At 51.0% G+C, this 25,394-nt stretch overlaps 1 protein-coding gene across 2 annotated transcripts in view; it reads right to left on the bottom strand.

Moving 5' to 3' along the window:
* Positions 1-25,394, bottom strand: part of PDE2A (phosphodiesterase 2A) — a 334,282-nt gene that overhangs the window by 273,102 nt on the left and 35,786 nt on the right. The window lies entirely within an intron of this gene.

Here is a 25,394-nt window from a genome sequence, read left to right as displayed (position 1 = left end):
TACTGGCTCCCCATTAGCTTCTAGGCTCAATTCAGAATGCTGTTTTTACTCATGATGACCTGAAGATCAGATATACATTAGTGAGTCCCTGTTCTCATCATGCTTCTTAAAACTCCCTTTTTTTTTGTAAGAGAAAGGAACTGGGGGGTGGGGTGGGGGAGTCATCCCACAGGGCCTTTTTCAAAGCATTAGAATGAGGCAAACCTAAGTTTACCATCAGTTGTAAGCTCCACAAGGAGACAAAGCATGTGGTATTTATACTTTGCTGGTCAGGGGTACACACCCAAATACATCTCAGGCGCACAGCTAAAAGGAGCGTGCATGGTAGCTCTCTGCCATGGGACTTTCTGTTGCCAAGTAGGCCCCCTCCCCTGCTTTGAAGCCTGCTATGAACTGTGCTAAAGTTTCCTGCGTTGCTGTTTTACTGCTACTCCAAAGACTGCTTTGCACATGTGTGTGTTCTGATACACGTGTCAGTTTCCTGCCTGCGTGTCAATTACCTTGCTGCTGCTATAGACTGTGTAGTTTACTGACTCCATGTTTGGGTAACTGCACAAAAGGACTCTCTTTCTGGGCAGCCCTGCCCCGACCTGTATCTGGACTTCCCAGTGTGTGTTTGGACTGTGTTACAAGTGTGCCCCGTGCCTGCATTGCCATCTGCCACGGACCGTGCCTGTTCCCTGCCTTGGACTGTGTTTTAAAGTGTTGTTCCCGCTGCCTCCATGGAAGCCTGCCTCATATGGGCCCAAGCCGCTGCTAGCAGCTGGGCGCCTGCCGGGGAAACCTCCAGCGAGCCTGGCTAGGCGCTCCCTGGTCAGTTCCCGCCTGGAGCCTCCCGCGAGCCGGTCGCCGAGCTTGCCCTCGCTACCGGGCAGCCTGCTATCCAGCCCCAGCTATGCCCAGCCGGCATCCATGTTCTCAGGCAGCCAGAAGACCCTGGGAAGAAGACTGCTTTGAGAAGCCATTTCGGCGAAGCGGGCACACCACGTCCGCAGCGAGAGCCCCTCGCCCCGCTCTGCATATCTTAGGAGCCGCCCCGGAGAAGGAACTAAGTGCCGACCATCCCAAGCACTTAGAGAATGCATCTCAAAGAAACCTCCGCATTCCAGAGCTGATGACATCAGGACAAGCCCTGTCCGCTGGAACATCCTTTCAGCCCACTTGGATTTCCCCCTCCCTCTTTTGTCCCCTCTTCCTGAGGTGTCACTTATCGCAATCTGATTACCAAAGTGGCCCATCCAAGCCATTCAGTAGCCCATTAGACCCTTTGTTTTAATCTGTGAGAACCACCAAGTAAAGCACCAGCCCCAGGGTACGTTTTGGGGTATTTAAGCTGGTCTCTCAGACCACTCGGTGCCTCGGCCATTCCCTATCCAGACCTCCTTGCTGTCCGTCTGTGGTCCCAGTGCTGGCATTGGGCCACCTCGCTGTTGTGTCTCTGCTTCGCTCCAGGATAAGTGAGTATTTCCCTTATCATCGTTGGGAACCAGCTAATGCGAACGTCTCTGTATTTCCTACTCTGTATTTCTTAGACCTTGTATGTTCTTTGTATGGTTGTGCAAGCTAGGCTTACGCTACACTCAATACACGTGTTTGGACCTGACTCGTTGTCTGCCTCTTTTTCACTAGAGTGTCTGGGATCAGGACCTCCGTATACATAGGTTATGATCCTCGCTTAATATTAATAGTTACAGACTGCTACAGCTAATTCCCCATTATAATAAAGAGCAGTTCTGGTAACAGTTTACTGGTGGAGAATGCGGGCATAACCCAGTTCGTGTGAATACACGTGAGTCGACACGCGTGTCTTCAGCGAACTGACTTAGAGGAAAATTTTCCAGACCTCAGTGTAAAGAGCGCAATTTTAGCTCAGGGAATTAAAAGTGTGAGTGTGTGTGGCTCTAGTGAGCATTTCTATCTTGTGGGTTGGCTTTTCCCCATTTCCTCCTTCAGCCAGCTTTGGACTACTTGCCTTTTGTGGTGCACCGCGAGGCCCTCCAGCCGTTATAACCGGTGTACTGTGGGTGAGGACCTTTGAACTGGTGAAGTTCCTGGCCACCTTCCGGGCCGCCTAAACGCGTCTATGTGGGTGGGATCCCAGAAGTAGGCTCTATAGATATATACACATCCTGAAGCAGCACATATAAAATTCTTTTCCGCCCTCCCCCGTCTCTCCTAAGTCCGTCCAAACCCCGTTCCTGCCAGCACTTAGGCTTCAATCCCCGCTCCGGAGGAAACGTGAAGGGATCGTTAGTCCGTTTGGTTGTTCAGTCAGTTTAGCTTTGGGAATCTGAAGCCAGGTTCCTGAAGCCCCGCGGCAGCCTGCCGCACCGTGCTTGAGAGTTTTAAGTTAGACTCTTGGGCGCCTTTCCGCTTGCGAGTTTTAAGTTAGACTCGTGAGCACACCTCGCTTGGGAGTCAGTGGGACTCTTGGGCGCACCCTGCTTGGGAGTTGTTAGAACTCTTGAGCGCTTTTCCGCTTGGGAGTACCGTAGTTTTACTCCTGAGCACTTTCGCTTGGGGACTTGCAGAGGCAGTCCTTGAGCGCTTCAGTCTTTTGGTCGAGGCTCGGAGACAGTTTAACCGTTTGTCTCTGAGCACGAGGCCTGGGAACACTTTGAGTATAGTTCTTGGGCAGAGAGCTTGAGAGCATTGTTGGCTTCTGAGCAGAGGCTTGGAAGCACTTCAGTTCCTGAGCAGAGGCTTGGGAGCATTTCTGGTTGCCTGAGCAGAGGCTTGGGAGACCCCTTAATTGCAGTTCCTGAGCAGAGGCTTGGGAACACTTTTTGGTTTTCTGAGCACATAGGCTTGGGAGACCCCTGAGCTTTGGCTTCTAGGCAGAGGCTTGGAAGCACTGAGCGTTTTTGGTTCTTGGGCTTAGAGAGCTTGAGAGCACCCTCTGAGCCAGTAAACTTTTCCTGGTCCCGTGGCTTGTAGGCAAGCTTGAAACGGGAATAGGAATTTTCCTTCTCCCCCGGTGGAGAAGAGCCGAGTGTAGGACCCTTAAAATACCCTTGTGAACCCTAAAAGTAGAACCTTAAAACCCCCTGGTAAAAACCCTTGAGGACCTGAGGGAAGGATAAACCTCCCAAAAGGAACATAGAGAGGAAGAAGTTGTTAAAACCCTTGAGCAGCTTTAATCGCCCCACCCCTGGTGTTGCTGATCTACTCTTTAACCTCCCCCGAGATCAGCCTTAAACGAAAGGAAAAATGTACCGGGCAAACCCCACCGTGCCCCGCCTGGAGAAGTGGCTAGTGAAGAAGGGAGATTGCCCTTGGGAAGCCGGTTCCTTCAAGGGACCCGACCCACTCCAGATAGTTAGAAGTGCCTTCCAAGATTTTTGTGAGAAAGAGAAACCCAAGTCGAGCAAGAAGGACAGATACGGAGCTTGGGCACTTTTTACTGCCTTACAGGACAGCGTGTCCCTGATAAATAAATTATATATAGCGCAGGAAGATAGCGAGCAGGAAATAGAGAGGCTCAGAATAACCCAGGACAAAGAAAGGAAGGAGCTAGAGGAAAAAGCAAAGCGAGAACAGGACGCCCTGCACCTAGAAATCCAGAGTCTCAGGGCCAAACTAGCCGAACAGGAAAGAGACCATGAGGAAAAGGCAGTTGAGTGGCGCGCTGAACGCGTTAATTTCATATTGGAAAAACAAGGATTAACTACCGCCCTCCAGGACGCCCAGCACAAGGCTGAGGCGGCCACCGCTCGTGCCGACATGGCGGAGCATGCAGTAATCGAGGGACAGGAAAGAATCGCTAAGCTAACCCATGCCGCCCAGTTCATGGCAGAGCACAATCACTCCAAGGTAACCTCCGCTGATCATTCCGCTTGTAAGAGGGAGCTAGAGGCCCTAAAACAGCACCTGGGGATGCAGCAGGCCGTAATCTCCGCCGTGCATCCCGCAGCCCTCTTGGCCCTCCCCGAAGGTAGTACCGACAGTTGGTCACCTCCTTCGCCCCAGCCCGAGGAAGCTCCACAGCCCCTCCATCCGATAGCTACCAAGGAAATTGTATCCATGGATGAGGACGGTAGGAAGACAGACCGGGTCGTTAAAGAAACCCGCAATTGGAGGCCCGATGAGCTCCAAGCCATAGCAGATCGCATGGGACCCCTAAACCGAGACACGGCCATCCAGTGGTTCACCCATGTGACCACCTCCCAGCCCTCCGCTAGTGGTTCCGATGTAGCCCAACTGGCTCGCCAATGCGCCGCCCCTGAGATAGTGTCGGCCCTCAATGCCTATATTTCTAACCGACGGCTAGCCACACGCAGCCAGTATGGAGCAATTAAAGAAATTTGTGCATTCCTGTGGCCCACCAAAAGCTTAAAAGCCCTGTATATTGCAGAGTCCCAGAAACCCGGAGAGGACCCAGAGGCATATTTAGCTAGAAAACAGCTTCTTGCTGAGCTAGCAGACGAAGTGGACCTAGATGCAAGCGATGTACCCGACTTTGACGAGTTAGAATTCAGAAGGGCAGTCTTAGATGGACTCAATAGTACCACCCGCCTAGCGCTAGCAGGAGTAGAGCCCGGGAGCATCTCATGGGGAGACCTGGAAGCTCGCATCAGAAGCATTGCTGGCCTGTTGCGAGAAACCGGCGCCATCCGCCATGTGAAGCCCCCGGCCTCTCGTAGGAAGGAGAGCGAGCCGATAAGTGCAGTCACCTACGCCAATCATGGCCCTCACTCTCAGTACCGACCACAGGGACGCAGCCCGTATCCGGAGGCAAGGGGAGGAATCCTGAGGGGAAGGAGCAATAGCTTTAACCGGGGAAGAGGACCAAGGGACTACCGTCCGGGAGTTTCCTTTGCGCCTACCCCGAGTTACAGTTCCTCCTCCCAGCAAGGACCCCACGAGCCCCGACCACAGGATGCACCCATAGCCCCTTCTCACTCGCGAGCATCGCACCCGTACCACCATCAGGTCTACCCGCCTCCAGATCAGTCTAATGCTTGGGGAGCATCGCAGGGCGACCACGAGGGCTACCGGGACCGAGGCAGCACGCCCCAGTCCAGGGACTCCCTCCGTTGGGAACTTTGGATGCGCCTCAAAAACCTTGGAGCGAACATGGAGCTCTTCGACGGAAAGCCCACGTCCGTTCTAATGAAGGCGATCATGGAATGGGAAGACCAGCAGCAGCCCCCAGTACCTCCGTCGGCGCCCCCTTTGCCGCCAGACCCTCCCTTCTCGAGTCCCCCGATAGCTGCGGTTCGGGAGCGCCCGAGCCCCAACAACCCCTTTAGAGGAAGCGCCGCTTCCACCGACCAGAGTGCAGGATCAGCATAGGGTTGCCCCGAGTCCCAGTCTCCTTCCGTGGGCATAGTTGCCAAACTAAAGCCGGACACATGGGGGAGACCGACAGTAAAGGCAGGGATCGGGACTCCCGGGGAAAAGAAGAAGCCTGCCACTCTCCTTATAGACACCGGAGCTTCTCTTAATATACTCCGGCCCACCTTAGTTGCAAAGGGCACCCAGACCCCCACAACCATGCAGCTCGCCGGTTTTGGAGGCGGCACGCAGGAATCCCTGGTCTGGCAGGATATCCCCCTCTCCGTTGGGAACCTGGCCACCCGGATTTCGGCGTGCGCAAACCGGGGAGAAGACGATGGACTTTTGGGCATGCCATTTTTCCGTGCCGAGGGACTGACCATTGACTTAGCGAACGGGCTCCTGTGGCGCATCCCGGGAGGCCCAGACTTTGTTAATGCAGTCCATCGATGCGCAGCCCTCAAGGCCCCCCTTCCTCTCGCCCCCATCACAGGAGACCCCTGGGTTCAGGACTTTCCCGAAGTGTGGGTGACAGACAAGGCCGAGTGTGGGATAGTGAAGGGCGCCTGCGTCCTGATTGAAGGAAAGGACCCCCCTCCCCAAAGACAGTACAAGTACCCAGCGGAAGCTGAGGCAGGGATAGCCAAGACTATAGAAGGACTCCTTGAGTGGGACGTCATACTCCCGATGCAGTCCATCTGCAACGCCCCATTGTGGCCAGTTCTGAAAGCAGATGGAGTGACCTGGAGAATGACGGTCGACTTCCGTGCCCTGAATGCCACCACCCCTCCAGTTGCCCCGGTTGTGGCCAAGTATAATGAGATCCTAACGGCCATTGCCGCTGGGTCACGGTTCTACTCGGTCATAGACCTGGCCAATGCTTTCCACTCCATCCGGTTGCATGAGTCTTGCTGGTACAAGTTCGCGTTCACTTTCCGCGGCCAGCAATACGCATTCAAGCGGACACCCCAGGGATTCCACTCCAGCCCCAGCATTTGTCATGCCCATGTAGTCCAGATGTGGGAACGCCTCCAACCCTCCTCGAGGCCCCACGTACTGAGCTACGTGGATGACATTTTAGTCCACGCCCCCACGGAAGGATTAGCCCGCCAAATCACCAGGGAAGTCCTGGAACTCCTCCGCGAGACTGGGTTCAAGGCAAGCAGGGAAAAGGCCCAATTGGTTCAGACCAGCGTCAAGTACCTGGGTCTGACCCTGGGACCCGAGGGTCGCACCCCGGACGCCCAGCGAATGGAGGTCATTTCCAAGCTGCCTGCACCCACCGATGTCCCCTCCCTCAGAGCCCTTCTAGGAACTTTCAACTTTTCCCGAGACTTCATCGAGTCCTTTGCAGACAAAGCTCGTCCCCTTTATGCTCTCCTCAAGAAGAACACTCCCTGGGAGTGGGGACCGGAGCAACAGACAGCCTTAGCCGAGCTAAAGCGCAGCCTGGCCGCAGCCCCGGCCCTAGCCCATCCAGATGTAACTCAGCCATTCTTTATCCAGTTAGCAGTATCCGACAAGAGCATAGGAGCCACACTCACCCAGCAGCAAGCGGGGACCGCTAGAGTAGTAGCCTATGCCTCTCGCAACCTAACCGCAGTAGAAACTAAGTTCAGCCCCTGCGAGAAGACATGCCTTGCTCTAGTTTGGAGTCTGACCCATTGGGAATTTATCATAGGAGGCTCCCGCACAATAGTTCAAACTACCCACACGCCTCTCAAATATATCCTGTCGGGAAAAATACAAGACGGACAAGTTTCAAACGCCCGCATAGCACAGTGGACCCTGGCCCTGGTCAACCGCGGAGTAGAATTCAAAAAGGAAACCACTGAGCCACCAGCCCCCTATGGCCTATTGGTAACCGGGACCGAGCACGAGTGCCCCCTGGACCCGCCACCACAGGTTGTCTGGCCAGTTACTTGGGGAGTCCCGCTAGAGGAAGCCCGACAGAACGGCTTCACATGCTGGTTCTGTGACGGCTCCTCCTTTCACGTTGGAGGCTCCCCTCGGACAGGCTACGGCGCCGTGCGAGTGAGCGACGCCCATACTCTCAAAGGTCCAGCCCGCCCCCATTCCAGCCAAGCGGCCGAGGTGCAAGCGCTTCTGGCAGTGCTTGAGTTTGAGCCCCCAGAAAGCCCACTTGCCATTTACACAGACTCGGATTGGACGGCCAAAGCCGCCACGGTCTGGCTCCCGGTATGGCAGAATCAGGGGTGGAGAGCCAGCGATGGGAAACCCGTAGCCCACCTACAGCTATGGCAGCAGGTAGCAGCACTCCTCCAGTCCCGCTCAGGCCCAACACAGGTGACCCATGTCAAGGGACACCAGAAGACAAATTCAGAGACCGCTTATTGGAACGACCAGGCAGACCTTGCAGCCAAGGCAGCCGCCACTGAAAATGCTCCCCTACCGGAATCAGCCACCGACTGTCCCCTCCGCCCTGTCACCACTCGGGCACAAGCCCGCAGCCAAGCTCAGGGAACCGCAGGAACACTAGACCTAGCACGACTGCAACTATCTGACCCAGAAATAACTGACCTCCTAGCCGCAGGAAGGGATCAGACAGGGAGACTCATGATCAGAGAAGAGGAAGACGTAGTTTGGGCAGTAGATGCAGCCGGCGAACGCCATTGGGTAGTGCCATTGGAAGTTAGGGCTGACTTAATTCAGTTTGTCCACGAGCAGGGACACCGAGGCAAGGATCTGACTCTGGAAAGGGTAAAAGAGGTTGGTTGGTGGCCTGGCATGCGCACCGAAGTAGCGCAATGGGTAGACAACTGTCTGTCCTGCGCTATGGTTAATGCAGACCCCACCGGACCTAGAGCTCCCCTCCAGCATCAGAGAATTGACGGACCCTGGGCTCGCATACAGATTGACTTTATCGGCCCCCTTCCCCCCACTGCTCGCGGCAATCGCTACTGTCTCACTGTCATTGACCCCTTTAGCAAATGGGTCGAAGCGTTTCCGTGCAAGCGCAACAATGCAGTCACCACCGCCAAACTACTGTTCAACAATGTCTTTTCAAGATGGGGCATTGTGCGAGTCATGGACTCCGATTTAGGCTCACACTTTATCGGAGAAGTAACACAGGAGCTTTGTAAAGCACTGGGCATCCAGCAACGCTTCCACATAGCAGGCCACCCTCAAGCTTCAGGCGCAATAGAAAGAACCAACCGGACCCTCAAGGAGGCTCTCCGCAAAATGGTTCGCTCCTCCGGGAGAGACTGGGATGAAAAACTCCCCATAATCCTAATGGCCATTAGAGGCACTACCGCAGTTCACGGGCTCACACCTCATATGGTAATGACAGGGCGAAGAATGCAACTCCCGGAAGCCTTCTGGCTAGATACGCAGCTCCCTTCCGATATGCAGCCTGTAGTGATTAATGATGCTTGGGTCCAGGACCTGCTCTCATCCATACACGCCGTCCACATGCAAGTGGCCCAGAAGTTGGGCACAGCTCAGAAGGATATGGACCGCAAATTGGGATGGGTCAGGAACCCCAGGCAGTGGGAGGAAGGACAGCTCGTTCTGTACAGGAAGTTTTCGCAAAAGGCGCATTCACTAGCAGCCAAATGGCAAGGCCCAGTCCCTATCACAAAAAGAGTCTCCCCAGCCGTCTATCAGGTAGCCATCCAAAGAAAGACAGGAGGAACGTGGCTAAAATACTTTCATGCCTCTCAATTAAAAGAATGGAAAGGGAAGCCGCTGCAAACCGCCCCTCCTGTGTATGACCCTGGGGGAACCACCACCAGCCCAGCCCCCCTCTGCCCAGTGATTCGCCAGATATCACTCCACCCTGGGCCAGAGATACCGTGTGTCCCCTTAGATCAGACTTTTGTAGCTTTAGAATAAAAGAAACAATAGAATATGTAGATATCGGTGTAAGTGTTAAAAGTTTTTCCAGTTCTATTCTTTGACCTCATTAGGCGGGCCCCACAGTTGGGACCCTTGGGAGAAGACACGGCAATCAAAGCCAAATAGGACCACCACCGAAAGTGATTCTTAATTGGATTTTAAGCCGCATGTTCGGAAAAAAATTGCACAGGCAAAAGAGATTTGCTGTGTGTGAAAGTGGTTGGAGAGGCTTTAGCCCAGAAGTGAATGCAGTCTTCCAACGTTGAAACCACCAAATAAGGTGATTTCTTTGTTTGAAAACATTTCACCCGCCGTGCTGGTGAAGATCCCGCATCTACGTAGATTCGGGGTCTCACCTGCCAGACCCACGCTTTCGCATGATGGTCGGCTTTGGCTTTGAGGGCCGTGCCTCCCCTGGAAAAGGTCCCCCAGATAGCCCAACATCCCTCTTTTACTAATGTTCATATTCGTCATGGTGAGTTGCTGTACGGCGCCACCACTTAGTACGCTTTAGTGCAAAAGTAAAAGACCCGCCAGTATTTTGTAAATATGTTACCCCTGGAATGTGTTATTGGGGTGCGTTCGCCACGTACAAGGGGCAGCGTACCTCATTTACATAGCCAGAATCCCCTGCGCCAAGATGACCCTCGAACAACCCAGACCCAGTGGCGCCGGCAGATCTCGGCCGCCTCCGCCGCTTTTCGATAAACGCCGCCGAGCGCCCTCGGCTCCACTTCGGCCCTTTCCGCCAGCAGCCGCCCGCCCCACGTAATCTTTTCCCTTGCCCGTACCGTACAAAGGAAAAGAAGGGGGGGAGACATATTGAAGTTATAATGAAGCCCTGCCAGGCCTTCCAAGTGAGGGCAACCCGAAAGTACCCCATACCCGTATGCCTCTTGCTCCGTGTATTTTTCTTTCGGCTCAGTGCATTTTTCTTTTGCTCAGTGTATTTTTCCTTTTTGCCCGGTGTATCGTTTTTCTCTTAACTAGAAGATGGGGCCTCCCGAGGGAGTCCCCCCCCAAAAATTGGTTGTCCTGCAAACATATGACGAAGGCCTATTTTTGAAAAATTAAAACGAGGGCCCCCGTCTGCAGCAACCCTTATAGTTAATGTAAACCGCTCTTTAGTTTTCTTTTCTTTTTAAAACGGCAAGGACAGGCCGAGCCGGACCGATAGCTCTCAGCCCGCAAGATAAAAGTAGCCCGCCACTGAGCAAGGGGCACCTGGAGGCCACATAGTCCAGGCACCCAGGGACCCCCGGGGCGAGTTTGCATAATCCCGCCTAACGCGCAGCCGACCCTTGCCCGACGCAAAGACGTCCCCCCTGAAATATACACGCTTTAGAAAGAAACCTTCGCACAGGAGTTCCCCAGAGCAACAAGCTGGAAGGCTCGCTTAGTGCTCTGGGACTTCTCGTTCGAACCCCGCTTAACATACAGTGCTGGCAGAAATACACCCTTCTTTTTCCCCGCTTTACTTCATTTATTTTGCTGCAATAAACTCAGGGAGCCTGTACTTATATCCGCAGGTCTCCCCAGGATATTTTCACCACAAAAGGAAAAAGAAGGCCAGGAGATGAGGCACCTGGCTACTCTGTGTTTGCTCGTGCTGGCAGGCACCCTAATAGAGGGACGCCCGTCCAAATTAATGCCCTACCCCCATTGGAGATGTATCAATACCCTGGCAGGGAACGAAATGATGGTCTGCAAGGTTGTGCAGCAGAGCAATATGACCACCCCCACGGATCGCACTAACTTCCGCAGTTGTGAAGAGCAGTGGATCCGACCCCCAGAGCTTGTTATTTTATGTGGGGGAGTAAAAACTATGTCCCAAGAATTAGTATGCTACTCGCCTACTGACACAGTGTCACCACTTGCTCCGATTCCTTGTATGTTCCTTCCCCGTATCAGGCCAGCCCCCACCGCAGTCCCGGTGGTAGACAAAAATACCACCCCTGCCAACTTCGAAACCTCGCCATTTGTCACTGAGGCTTTCGGACCATACTGTGAAGTTATCTTAGTGTCGGCCGCAGTATGGAAGGCAGGAGACCCCTTTAGAATGACCATCCTACTAGGCACCACTACCACTGAAACTGCATCAGTCACTATCACGCCCCCTTCAGGTGCAGTTCTCTCCTTTGCTATAGAACGCTGGGAGAACCTGACCTGGATTGTAAAAGAGGAAGACCTAGCCAAACACGGCCCACCCGATTGGATTCTGGTTCAACAGACGCCCGAATGCCAAACCAAGCCCCTAGTAGAGAAATTTCACCGGCTTGGGCTGCTCTTCGTAAATTTGACTCACGAACCAGGCAATTATTCCCTGCTGATCCGGACCCAGGAGACCCACACCATCCAAATTGACCCTTTGATTGTTAGCAATAAGCAATTAAGCCAAGGCGGCACGCATATAGTGGGCTCCCATGTTTTGAAAACTGACATTCGAGAGAGAGTTCTAGTCCGCCCGCAAATGTCTTTAAAAGAGATCCGCATAGACTTAGCTGAGCTAAATGTAACCCAGAGGCTGCCGCAGTGCGCTCCCTATCTGGAGGCCGGTAGCAAGGGTTGGAATGCATGGCTACAACTGTGGATCGATCCCTCCCCCTCTCTCTCGCGTGCCAGACGAAGCATTGCCGACTGGACTGCTCCAGCAGCCGGAGGCTTAGCAATCATGGATTCGGTCAACATTGAGACTCTCGCTAATAAGTTTGCCCATGTTACGACTAGCATCTCTGACTTAGGTAAACCGGTGGTGCAGTCTCTAAATTCCATTTCGAATGGGCAACACGAGATCAGCTCCATTTTAGTTAACTGGGAGAGTCAAATTGAAAGAGATTTTTCTCTGCTGCTCAAAGGGACACAGTCTTTGGAACGCAACGTGTCAATAGCCATGGCATGTATGCAAGCCCAACAATTAAATCAGGCTGTGGCCATGGGGCTAATTCGGCAAGCCACGGATGGGCACTTGCCCCTGGAAATTAAAAGATTGATCACGCCCAAATTGTCACCCATAAAACTGGAGCTTGAATCCTGGTGGTCTCTTGTAAATTCCTCGTTCTCACCGACCACCCAGGAGCTTAAATTATTTTTATTAACGGCCAGTGCGCACGAGTCATTCCACGTGTATCCAGTCGTGCCTCTGGGACTCCAAGTCAGCGACACCGAGGTCCTCTACGCCAGACACCCCGACCATTGGGCCCGCTTCACCCCGACCGGATGGCAGCTCGTCAGCCTCCAAGGGTGCCAGCATCGAGACCAGACCGGCTTCATTTGCCAGGACCAAGCCTTTGCACCTCATCACCCCTGTGTAGCCCCGCAAGTCGACGCCCTCAATGAGTGCTCTTTCGAGGTCGTCCGGGAGAACAGCTCCGCTGTGGTCTACCTTGGGAAAGGATGTGCCTGCGTGCGAACGGCCTGCGACTTCGTGGTCCTGAACTCGTTCCAGCTGAAGCCCGTGATCCCGGGAGTCAACCGCTGCTTTTGCAACCTGTCTTCGGTAGCAGCCTGCGACTTCACCTACACGGTACCGGTCTGGACCCAAGAAGAGATCCTGGTGGCACCCTCCATCTATCGGCATGTGAAGCCTGTCGCCCTTGGCATCGGTCTGGAATTGATCCACGAGCTCCTGGCCCACCCGCAGCTCCACCGCACCCTCCAGAGCATCCAGAGGGACGGGGATACTGCTGCTTTGGTTGTGTCCCACAACGGAAAGGAGATTTTGGATCTAGTCCAGCGGATTAAGACCACCGGCGAGCATTCGTGGTGGGAGACCCTCTTTGGCTGGAGCCCCACTGCCACTGGAATTTACAATTTGGCTCTGCACCCGATCGTTGTGATTTTGGCCTTTCAAGTTTTATTATGTGCCTCATTACTTTATTTGGGCTGTTGGAGCCGCCGACAGCTCCAGCAACTCCAGCTGTCTTACCGTTTGGATCATTACAACCCCGACCTCCTCCTGCCCTAATGGTTATTCTTGGCGCCCTCCTTTAACCCTTGTTTGTGTAGTTGCTTATGTTGTTATGAACTATGACTATGTTTTATTATGTGTACGGATCCTGAACCAGCCCCATGGACGCTTTGCTGCCGGACTCCGCTCCGAGGCCCTCTTGTGGACTAGGGGGGGACATGTTTCTCTGCCTCCCAGCCCACGGCCCGTCTCCAAACGACCGCCAGCAGCGCCACCTCCATGAGGACTAGAACTGTGTGCCTGAAGCCCTTCTCGCCGCCTGCCGACCCTGCTCTGCGGATTGACGCAGACAGCAAGGGGGGGTGGAAGTGTGTTTTGGAACACATGGACTAAGTTCGCTTGTTCTTGTAAATATGCAACCCAGTCCAGCAGCTGTACTGCGGACTGAGCCGTCTGTGATCTTTGTTACTCTATGGTTTTATGAATTTCCCTCCACTGCTTTTATGAATTTTAACTCCCATGAATTTAGCCCCGAACTAGTCCCTCTCTCTATCTATTGCAAGTGCGCCCATGAACTTTATCCCTATGAATTTGATTTTAACCTCAGGAATGCCTTTTTAACCCGACTCCCTCCGCCGAGGTAATTCTAGCATATCTATTATTGTATGAATTTGGTTTTAACCGGGACCCCTCCTGAACGGTCTCTTTTAAAGGTTATTTTATTTCTGATTTTAAGCTCGATGAATTTGGTTTTAATCTGACTATATGAGTTGGTCTTTTAATTGCAGAGTGTATTTTTCTGGCCCCCATGAACCCTTCCGCCGCTTACCCCCCCATGAATTATTTCTCCGCACTTGCTTTTACTATTGCTGCTATCATCTATGAAATCGGTTTTAACTTCCTGAATTATCATTTTAAACCCTATGTATCTATGTATTTATGATTTTAACCATTTATGAATTAGCCTACCCTCAATGAATTATGCCTTGCTTGCACATTTCACTTTACCTTGTATGAATTGCTTTTAACCCTGCATTCATGAATTGAACCATGAATTGTCCTTGCTTTTAAATCTTCTGCTTATGAATTAATCCATGTATATGAATTGCCCCTGGTTTTTAATGCTTTTAACCCACCATGAATTCTGTATGAATTACCTCCCGCCATGAATTGATCAATGTACCCAAATATGAATTATTGCTATTTATATGCATGAATTGCTCATTGCTGCCTATACTACTATGAATTGCTATTACTTATGAATTATTGCTATTTATTCTGACAATTGCACTTAGCACACCCCCTGGTGTGAACCCAGAGACCTGCAGCCCATTGGCTGATCTAAATTGCACTTATTCGGTTAGGTGGTTCTCCAAACTAAATTTTGAGTGACGCCTCCTCCCCCTTCCCTTCCCACTCCTTTTCCGCTCGAAGCTCGACCACCGGACATTGCCGACCACCTCGTCTTTGAAGCCAAGTTCGGAGACCCGCGCGCCTGACGTCCCGGGGTCTCCGAGGGGGGGAATTGTTGCCAAGTAGGCCCCCTCCCCTGCTTTGAAGCCTGCTATGAACTGTGCTAAAGTTTCCTGCGTTGCTGTTTTACTGCTACTCCAAAGACTGCTTTGCACATGTGTGTGTTCTGATACACGTGTCAGTTTCCTGCCTGCGTGTCAATTACCTTGCTGCTGCTATAGACTGTGTAGTTTACTGACTCCATGTTTGGGTAACTGCACAAAAGGACTCTCTTTCTGGGCAGCCCTGCCCCGACCTGTATCTGGACTTCCCAGTGTGTGTTTGGACTGTGTTACAAGTGTGCCCCGTGCCTGCATTGCCATCTGCCACGGACCGTGCCTGTTCCCTGCCTTGGACTGTGTTTTAAAGTGTTGTTCCCGCTGCCTCCATGGAAGCCTGCCTCATATGGGCCCAAGCCGCTGCTAGCAGCTGGGCGCCTGCCGGGGAAACCTCCAGCGAGCCTGGCTAGGCGCTCCCTGGTCAGTTCCCGCCTGGAGCCTCCCGCGAGCCGGTCGCCGAGCTTGCCCTCGCTACCGGGCAGCCTGCTATCCAGCCCCAGCTATGCCCAGCCGGCATCCATGTTCTCAGGCAGCCAGAAGACCCTGGGAAGAAGACTGCTTTGAGAAGCCATTTCGGCGAAGCGGGCACACCACGTCCGCAGCGAGAGCCCCTCGCCCCGCTCTGCATATCTTAGGAGCCGCCCCGGAGAAGGAACTAAGTGCCGACCATCCCAAGCACTTAGAGAATGCATCTCAAAGAAACCTCCGCATTCCAGAGCTGATGACATCAGGACAAGCCCTGTCCGCTGGAACATCCTTTCAGCCCACTTGGATTTCCCCCTCCCTCTTTTGTCCCCTCTTCCTGAGGTGTCACTTATCGCAATCTGATTACCAAAGTGGCCCATCCAAGCCATTCAGTAGCCCATTAGACCCTTTGTTTTAATCTGTGAGAACCACCAAGTAAAGCACCAGCCCCAGGGTACGTTTTGGGGTATTTAAGCTGGTCTCTCAGACCACTCGGTGCCTCGGCCATTCCCTATCCAGACCTCCTTGCTGTCCGTCTGTGGTCCCAGTGCTGGCATTGGGCCACCTCGCTGTTGTGTCTCTGCTTCGCTCCAGGATAAGTGAGTATTTCCCTTATCATCGTTGGGAACCAGCTAATGCGAACGTCTCTGTATTTCCTACTCTGTATTTCTTAGACCTTGTATGTTCTTTGTATGGTTGTGCAAGCTAGGCTTACGCTACACTCAATACACGTGTTTGGACCTGACTCGTTGTCTGCCTCTTTTTCACTAGAGTGTCTGGGATCAGGACCTCCGTATACATAGGTTATGATCCTCGCTTAATATTAATAGTTACAGACTGCTACAGCTAATTCCCCATTATAATAAAGAGCAGTTCTGGTAACATTTCTGTTTTTGCCGCACTCCTTCCCAATCTTGCCTGAGCCCGTGTTGGCCCCTTTTTAGGAAGCCAATGCCGACAAAGATCTGCCACGGGCTGTGCTCATTCTATTGTAAGTTTTTGTTTAATAAAGGGGCATCTTATTCCCTTAATTGTTTGCATTATTAATTTGATGATAAGCCACTGTGGGCTTTTTCAAGAAGGTGGAGTAAATAATAAATGAACTAAATTACAAAACTAACTTTTAAGTACAGCAAGCAAACAACGTTCCAGCACGAGTTTCCCAGCCCATGAATTCTATAGAGTGTGGCCCCGGGCTCTTAGCTCAAGGCCAGTCGCTCTGCTAGAAGCCCAGGGCTGCCCCCCCCCTGCAACGCCCCTTGCCTCTCTGCCCGGGTATATGCTCTTTAGGCTCTAATGCACAATGCAATTAGAGCCCATCTCCACACATCATTCCAGGGTGGCTACAGATCGCTGACAAATCATTCCCTGGCTTACAGCTACTGTTCTGCTCCACGGAAGGGCTGCCCTGATTCTGCGTGCAAAAGACAGGGAGAGAAATAAAAGGAGGTGGGTGAGCTTGAGGAGAGATGGATTTTCGCAGCAGGGGCCCGTAATGCTGTTATTTTGATTTGCAGCAATGCTGAGAAGCCAGCCCAAGAGCACAGGGGACCAAAACGCTGCGTCAGGCTTTGGAGGCTACACCTGTTGCTGCAGCTCTGTCTAGCAATTCGTTTGCAGCGGCTTTCAAACACTTTGCATAATGTGCTTTCGATGCACGTTAGCGATTGTTCATGAATTGCACTGAAAGTGCATGGGGGCAGAAGAAGTACGGATGTCATTCTGAATTCCTTGGAAGAGGCAGGAGAAATGAGACAGACAGGCAGCCTGGGGGCGGGGGATTAAGTTCACAATACGCAGGTCATACTCTACGTCGCTTTTAGAGTTTTCAAGGTAAGAGATACTACTACGTATGGATGTGGAAGATGGACGGTGAAGAAAGCGGACAGGAAGAAAATGGATTCATTTACAATGTGGTGCTGGCAGAGAGTTTTGCGATACCATGGACAGCCAAAAAGACCGATAAGTGGGTTCTAGATCAAATCAAGCCTGAATTCTCCCTAGAAGCTAAAATGACAAGGCTAAGGCTATCGTACTTGGGTCACATCACGAGAAGACAAGAATCTCTGGAAAAGTCAATAATGCTAAGAAAAGTGGAAGGCAGCAGGAAAAGAGGAAGACCTAAAACGAGATGGCTGGACTCTATAAAAGAAGCCACGTCCTCCAGTTTGCAAGATCTGAGCAAGTCTGTTAATGATAGGATGTTTTGGAGGTCTTTCCTTCATAGAGTCGCCATAGGTTGGTGGCGACTTGACGACACATAACATACACACAGGTCATGTGCCACCGCTCCAAGGGGCCAAATCTGACCGAGGGCCAGCCAATTGTGAACCTCTTAGCTGAACATGACAATGCTAAGCGTGCTGGATCAGTCCCAGAGGGCACCTAGTCCGGCTTCCCGTTTCCAGTGGTTGCCAGCCAGATGCTTCCGGGAAGCCCTCATGCCAAGATCCAAGAGAAGACAATCGGTGCACTTGTTTGGCGAGGTAGTGAGCTTTCAGAGGAGAATGACCCGGCTGCTCCCCAGAGGTCTGGTGTTGTGGCTTCCAAACAATGCCTCTGACGAAGTGGGCTCCGGCTCACGTAAGCCATGCTCTGTTTGTTAGTCAGGGGGCGGGGACACAAGATCCAGGGAGATCTTCGCTTCAAAACACATTTCCCTGCTATTCAAGATCCAGGCCAAGTCATCTCTCTTCTGAGCTCCGATCGAATTTCTACCCTGACCCCATACATATGCATGTGTGTGTGAAGTCGCCTCCGACCTATGGCGACCCTATGAAGGAAAGACCTCCAAACCGTCCTGTCATTAACAGACTTGCTCAGATCCTGCAAACTGGAGGACGTGGATTACTTTATGGAGTCCAGCCACCTCGTTTTGGGTCTTCCTCTTTTCCTATTGCCTTCCGCTTTTCCTAGCATTATTGACTTTTCCAGAGAATCTTGTCTTCTCATGATGTGACCCAAGTACGATAGCCTCAGTTTTGTCATATGGATGAGCAAGTCCTAAATTAATTAATTAACTATACTGGCTCGTGAGTCGACGCATGACCAGAGTGTCAGAGGTTTGTGCCTTAATTCCCTTCTGCCAACAAGCCAGCCAGGTCAAGATGGATAGCCTTGTTAGTCTGTCTGCAGTAACAGAAAAGAGCAAGAGACCAACAGCACCTACGCGACTGACAAAATTTTGTGGTAGGGGTTGAGGTTTTGTGAGCCTCAGGTATCTGAAGAAGTGAGCTGTGGCTCAGGAAAGCTCATCCCCTAACCACAAGCCAGCCAGGGTTAAACAAAACAAAAAACAGACTTTATTTACGAGATGAAGCATTGGAGTAAATGGTTTTAAACTTGTAAATATACTGGGGTTAAACAGGGAATGTTTCAGTGTAACAGAACAATATGTCATCAACCCGTTATCTTTCAGCCGCTGCCTTTAGCAGCATCTCAAAGCTCTTTATGACCTTGGACTCTCAGATCTGCAGGACCACCTCTAGGGTTGCCAGCCTCCAGGTAGTGGCTGGAGATCTCCCGGAATTACAGCTTGGAACAGTCATACACTCAGTCTAACCTACCTCACAGGGCTGTTGTGAGAATAAAATAGAGGAAAGGAGAATGACACAAACTGTTGTGGGTCCCCACTGGGGATGAAGGAGGGGTAAGTTAGCATTGCAACTCTCCAGGTGAAGCCTGGAGATCTCCCAGAATTACAACTGATCTTCAGACAACTGAGATCAGTTCCCCTGGAGAAACGGGCTGCTTTGCTGCATAGACTCTGTGGCATTATACCCCGCTGAGGTCCCTCCCCAAGGGAATCCCCCAAGCTCCGCCTCCAGGCTCCATCCCCAAATCTCCAGGAATTTCCCAACCCGGAGATGGCAACCCTATGTGGAATACATGAAATAAATTCCAGAAGTGATTCTGTCAGAGTTATGGGCTTAGAGGCTAGGCTGGAACTCCTAAACTCCAGTAAACTGACCCCCACCCTGGCAGCCATGTTTGCACCCCTCGAGAGCATAGAATCTTAGGGTTGGAAGGGACCTACAGGGTCATCTAGTCCAGCCCCCTGCACAATGCAAGAAATTCACAACTATCTTGCCCCCTGACTGCCCCAGTGACCCCTGCTCCATGCCCAGAAGATGGAAAAACACCATCTGGATCTCTAGCCAAACTGGCCTGGGGAAAATTGCTACCTGACCCCAAAGTGGCGATTGCCTTACCCTGGGCATGTAAGAAGGGGCCACGAGAACTAAGCACTGATGCAACCCTTCCTGCCCTCCCTCTCATGATCTGCACAGGTGTACAGAATCAGCCTTGCTGTCAGGTGGCCCCCTAGCCTCTGCTTAAACACCTCCAAAGAAGGAGAGCCCACCACCTCCCGAGGAAGCCTGTTCCACTGAGGGACCGCTCTCACTGTCAGGAAGTTCTTCCTAAAGTTTAGCCAAAAACTCTTTTGATTTAATTTCAACCAGTTGGTTCCAGGCCGGCCCAACCTTCTGGGGCAGCAGAAAACAACTCCACACCACCCTGTACATGGCAGCCCTTCAAGTATTTGAAGATGGTTATCATCATGTCACCCGTCAGTCGTTTCCTCTCCAGGGTAAACATTCCAAGCTCCTTCAACCTTTCCTCATAGGACTTAGTCGCCAGACCTCTCACCGTCTTCGTTGCCCTCGTTCAGAACTCTGAACATCATTTTTACATTGCTAAGCACAACTCATTCCTCCAATGGTTAAACATTTGGAATCTCAGAATTCATACTGACCTTTGCAAGATCCAGTTCCCAGAGTCAGCTCCTTGATGCACCCCTGTTTTTGTGGATTTTAATTAATTTAATCAATCCGGGTAGTTGCTCGTCGTGCATTAATCCGACCGAGCCATCGCAAAGAGAGACCGGTCTTTCTCAACACCCTCTGGCAGGAGATGGCAGGAACCGAACCTGGGACCTTCCCCGTGCAAAGTAGGAGATCCACCTCAGAGCCACAACCTCTCCACCACCACCACCATCCCACCACCCCAATTTTTCAAGTGTTTCTGGAGCTGTGGGATGGATGCCGGGAGAGGAAACTGAACTATGGCTCTCAAAGGGCAGTGAGAAGAAGGGCAGCACACACATGCCGAGTGTTCAGAGGGTAGTCAGAAAACAGATATTTCAGAATGCCTGCTGAGAAAGCCTGTCGCTTCTGAGTCAGTTCTGAGTCAATCGGAGGAGAACGCCCTTAGCTAATCTTCAGAAGGTCACCCACAGTGCATCCGTGGGATATTCCCAATTCAGAGACGCTTCTAGATGTCCTCTTTAGTCCCAAACGACACCCTGAGAGAGTCCAATATCCAGCCAGGACAAGTTTCTGGTTTTGATTCTACCTGCAGAACAGAAACTGGAGGCGTTGTTCCACCCCAGAGGTGGCTGCATTTCACAAGCAGCAGGCAAAATGCCACCCCCCCCCGCAACCCTTCCAGCCATACACTTGCGGAATATCTTTCACCCTGTCTGCCTTCCCTCGCGCAGGAACAATAGCACGGCCCAGGGAATTTTGAGTGTTTCAAAGCTAATTTTCCATGTGGACCTAGCTCTCGGCAGGGGGTTTAATCACAGTGATTATAAAGACGCACACACTGGAAATTTCAGGAATATGAGAAATCGTTCGGCTGCAGCCATTGTGTTGAAGAGAAAGAATAACATTAACTCCTCCCTGCCTGTTTCGGGATACTGTAAATGCCGTGCTAGACTGGATGTTCCCGTGGGCACTGGCAGACTGAACTGGGCGAAGGGCTGGGGGAAATAAAAAGAGAAAAAGAAGGGCCCAGATTCAGCACCATAGCTGCCCCCATTGGACCAGAATTTCATTTGATTCCACATTTTGCTTCCAAAAGAGGCTAGTCTGATTCCTGTTCCCGAGACAGGCTTCTTCCTTGTTTTCCTACCAGACGTCTGACCGCAAGAAAAATCAAATATACAACTATCGACTCAAAAATCCTAATGAGTAACACAGTTACTCTAACAAGTTAGAGTAACAAGCAGTTCAAATCCATCATTCGGGACTTAGCCAAAGGCTTGCCAGAATAAACTTATCTTTATCGTTCACCAGGAAAGCCTCAAATATTCCAAGGGGGCTATCCCTCTTGGGCCACTGCTATCCAGACTGTGCCCTTCTCTTCATACATATTTATTTGTTTATTAACTCTGCCTCTCTCTCCAATGGAGACTCAGAGTCCCTCTACACGAGACATCTTACACAGGGACGCTCAAGTGTAGGGAGACACAATGGTAGCCGGGAAGCGTAGTTTAAAAAGGAGCAGAGATCGCTCCTCAGAGGGTTTGTTAATTTTACCTTCGCCTCCCCGAAGGCTCTGTCAATTTCACCTCTCCAGTCTAAAACTGTGTGGGATGGCAACCAGAGGGCAGCCAGGAATGGAAATGGGCTGGAGCTGCCTTCCAGAGCCAGGCTTGGACCTGGAGAGGTTATAATGGGCTGAAGTTTCCCTTCTGGCATTTCACAGCCCCTTCACACAGCTCCAGTGTATAGCAAAGCCTTTGCCCTGCTGCCACCTCTGTCTTTTTAAACTATCCTTTCTGGGTAACATTGCATCTCCCGACACGTGTTCTTCGCATGCCAGCTGTCTCATATAGAAAGACTCTCAGGGAGTCCCCATCCAAGACTTCAGCCTTTACTTTTGCTTCAACAGACTAAGAGTCTCTCTACACAAGACATCTTACACGGGGATGCTCAAGTGTAGGGAGACACAATGTTAGCCAGGGAGCATAGTTTTAAAAGACAGAGCCGGCGGAGATCGCTCCTCAGAGGGTTCATTAATTTCATCTTCACCTCTGAGGAGCAATCTCCACTGGCTCTGTCTTTTTAAACTACGCTTCCTAGCTAACATTGCATCTCCCTATGCTTGCGTGTCCCTATGTAAGATATCTCATGTAGAGAGACTCTCAAGAGATGTTTGGAAAACTCAGCTTAGCTCAGAAGATGAACCCCCCCTACCTTGACACGGCTGATCCAGGTGATGATGGCGACTTCAAGACTAGACTACTGTAATGCGCTCTACACAAGTCTCCCCTCACCATCAACTCAGATACTCCAGTCGGTGCAAAATGCCGCAGCTCGGTTATTACAGGCATTAGATGAAGCATTCTGCAGTCACTCCATCGGCTTCTCATTGGTTACTGGGCTCAATTCAAAGTTCTGGCTACCACATACAAACCCGTTCATGGCTTTGGTCACCCATGTGTTCAAGAACACCTCTCTCCCTATGCCCCACCATGGCAGCTTCACTCATCTGAACAGGGCCATTCCATCTTATGGAATGGCTTACCTGATGAGGTACGGAGGGTTCCCAATCTCCTGGCTTTCCACAACCTATGCAAAATGGAATTGTTCAGGAGGGCTTTCTTGCACAGGTAGGAGGGCTGTACTGTAAAGGAAATGGTTCCGAGAGGTGTTTTTGTAAAGGGACAAGGACTATTCTTCGGCTTACTCTTTTGCTTTAATTACGCTCCTACTGGATAGACTCTTTGCATCATTTAATATGTCGTGTCAATTTGCTTATTTTTTTTCCAGCTCTGTATCAGATTTCTGCTTGTTTCCAACTTTTATTGTCTTGTTTATTGAATGTCCCAGTCGTGGATCATATTGACTTACTCTGTGTAATCTGTCTTGGGTCTCCGTGGGGAAGGTGGGCTATAAATAACATACTTTTAAAAAATGGCTGCCAGAAAACTTGGTTTCCCCGGCCAGTGCAGTGGAGGGAGCCCAGAGCTAAACTTACAACAGGGCGGCCTGAATTGAAATCCAGACTGAGGCCGCAAGCTCACTGGGTGATTTTAAGGCCAGGCATTCTTGCAGAGTTGCTGTAGGGATAACTGGGCAAACCCATATCAGCTGCCCTTGAAGACGGGGCAACTATGTATCCCATGAAAGGGGGCACCAGTTCAAAAACAGGTCACAATAAAACTGGTAAATCTTGAAGGTGCCCCAAGACTCTTTGTCAATATAACCAGATGAGTTAGCCATGTTAGTCTGTAGTTGCAAAATAGTAGAGTCCAGTAGCACCTTTACGACTGACGCATCTGACGAAGAGAGCTGTGGTTCTCGAAAGCTTACGCTACAATAAAGTTGATTAGTCTTAAACATGCTACTGGACTCTTTACTATTTTGTCAATATAACAATACTGTGACTGGCAGTTTTCCAAAGAGCTTCTATCAGAGACCCTTTTCATTGGAGATTTAAGGGGTTGAATGTGGAGGCTTAGACAAACACACATGTGCTCTACCACTGACCTACGCTCACAGAAGTCCCTTGGCAGCTGCCTCTCTCACCTGAGGAAGGTACCTGAAGAAGGGAGCTCTCTTGAAAACTTTTACTCTGATAACCTTGTTGGTCTCTAACGTGCCACTGGGCTCACATCATACCTCTCTCACCTGTGGTGGAGGTGGCATGGAGTGGTGCAAGACCTTTGGCATACCAGTGTGCTGCAGTGGTTAGGGGCCAAGCTAGAACCTGGGAGACCTCAGTTCCAACCCCCAGTCTGCCATGGAAGCTCACTGGGTAATCTTGGGCCAGGCACATAATCTCTGCTTATCCTGCCTCACAGGGCTGTTGTGAGGACAAAATGTCGGAGAACGATGTGAGCCACTTTGTGTCTCCATAGGGGAGAAAGGTGGGCTACAAAGGAAATAAATACATAAATGCAGACAGTAGGAAATCAATGGAATAGGAATACTGTTATGTCTTATGAACTGAAATTGTTTTAAATTATCTATTAATTAATTATCTTGTTTTATATTTTGATGTGATCTGCTCTGAGCCTGTTTCACAGGGAGAGAAGAACACAAGTGTAATAAATAAAGTAAATAGATGAAATAAAAATAAATCCATGCCCAAATAGCTCCACCCCAAGAGGAAGATGCATGGTGAATTTCATAGGAGAACAAGCTGCTTTTGAGAAATGCCGTCTTCTTACCACACAATCCCAAGCCAGCCTTCACCAACAAAGCGACAATGTGCACCAACAAACCAAACATCGGCACAGGCATCACTTTCCTTCTTCTCCCTCCCATGTTTCAAGAAGACTGTGTGTTAATTTTTTTTTTGGCATGCATGTATCCATCTATTCATCAACTTATTTAAAAGCCTCACTCCTGCAAACAGCTCTAGGGATAGATGGAAGCAGGGCTTTTTTTCATCAGGAACATGGGGGAACGGAGTTCCGGCACCTCTTAAAAATGGTCACATGGCCGGAGGCCCCGCCCCCTGATCTCCAGACAGAGGAGAGTTGAGATTGACCTCCGCGCCGCTGGAGCGGCGCGGAGGGCAATCTAAACTCCCCTCTGTCTGGAGATCAGGGGGCGGGGCCTCCAGCCATGTGACCATTTTCACCAAGGGCTATTTAAACTTTAAAAAACTCCCCCCTTGTTCCAGCTGACCCAAAGTGACGTCATTGTCCAGTCTTGAGTTCCACCACTGAGTTCCACCACCTCTTTTCCCAGAAAAAAAGCCCTGGATGGAAGGAAGGATTCTTGGTGACCTCACAGCAGGCCAACCAATCAGCACCCTCTTCAGCCAGTCTCCGCTTTGAAGAGGCAGAAGAATTCTCCCAGAGCCTAATGTAAGGGAGAGACAAAATACATTTGGCCTGAATGCATCGAAGGCGCTTCATGATCGGCCCCACGTCTCTCTGTGCACGTTCGGCCTGTTTTCTCCTGTAGTTCTCTAATTAAAACAAAAAGGCCGGTTTCAGCAACTCTGATGGAGAAGCGAGCGGAAGGCTGCCTGACCTCCCCTCTCTTCAGGAAACAAACACTTCTCCAAAGCACTAAGGGATGGGCCAGAGGTCGGGATGCAGAACATGCTCGGAGAGGGAGGTTTGCATTTAATAAAAAAAAAAAACTTCCTCTTAGCAAAAGAGGGTAGGGGGGAATAGCCTTACTGTTATTCAAAGATCTGACAGAGCACGGTTTTTTTCTTTTCTGTCAAGGAGGGATTGGCCCTTTATACGAGGTTTACTACAGTTCAAGAGCCCAACTATCTGTGTTATAAATAACCCAAAGGACAGGACCCTGCAGTTAATGGGAGGAAAGGGGCCACTTTTGCCCAAGAAATGAGCTTCTCGGAGCTTACTTGACTGTCCACTCTGATGGAGTGTATTAATTTCCCCAGAAGATGCACAAGCTGGTTTGCAAGCAGGTGCGAAGAAAAAAAACGGGTCCGGTTGTAAAATGCTTCAAAGAGAAATGGCAGAGGAACGGACTCATTCAGCTCACTCTTGGGGACCCGCAAGGATGAAGACAGCCTTCTCTCTGCTACATCTCCAC

This window comes from Eublepharis macularius, chromosome 3 (assembly GCF_028583425.1).
Source record: "Eublepharis macularius isolate TG4126 chromosome 3, MPM_Emac_v1.0, whole genome shotgun sequence".
In the NCBI taxonomy this organism is placed as follows: Eukaryota; Metazoa; Chordata; class Lepidosauria; order Squamata; family Eublepharidae; genus Eublepharis; species Eublepharis macularius.
Note: the sequence above shows the minus strand (reverse complement) of the source record. Positions and strands in the feature narration are given on the sequence as shown.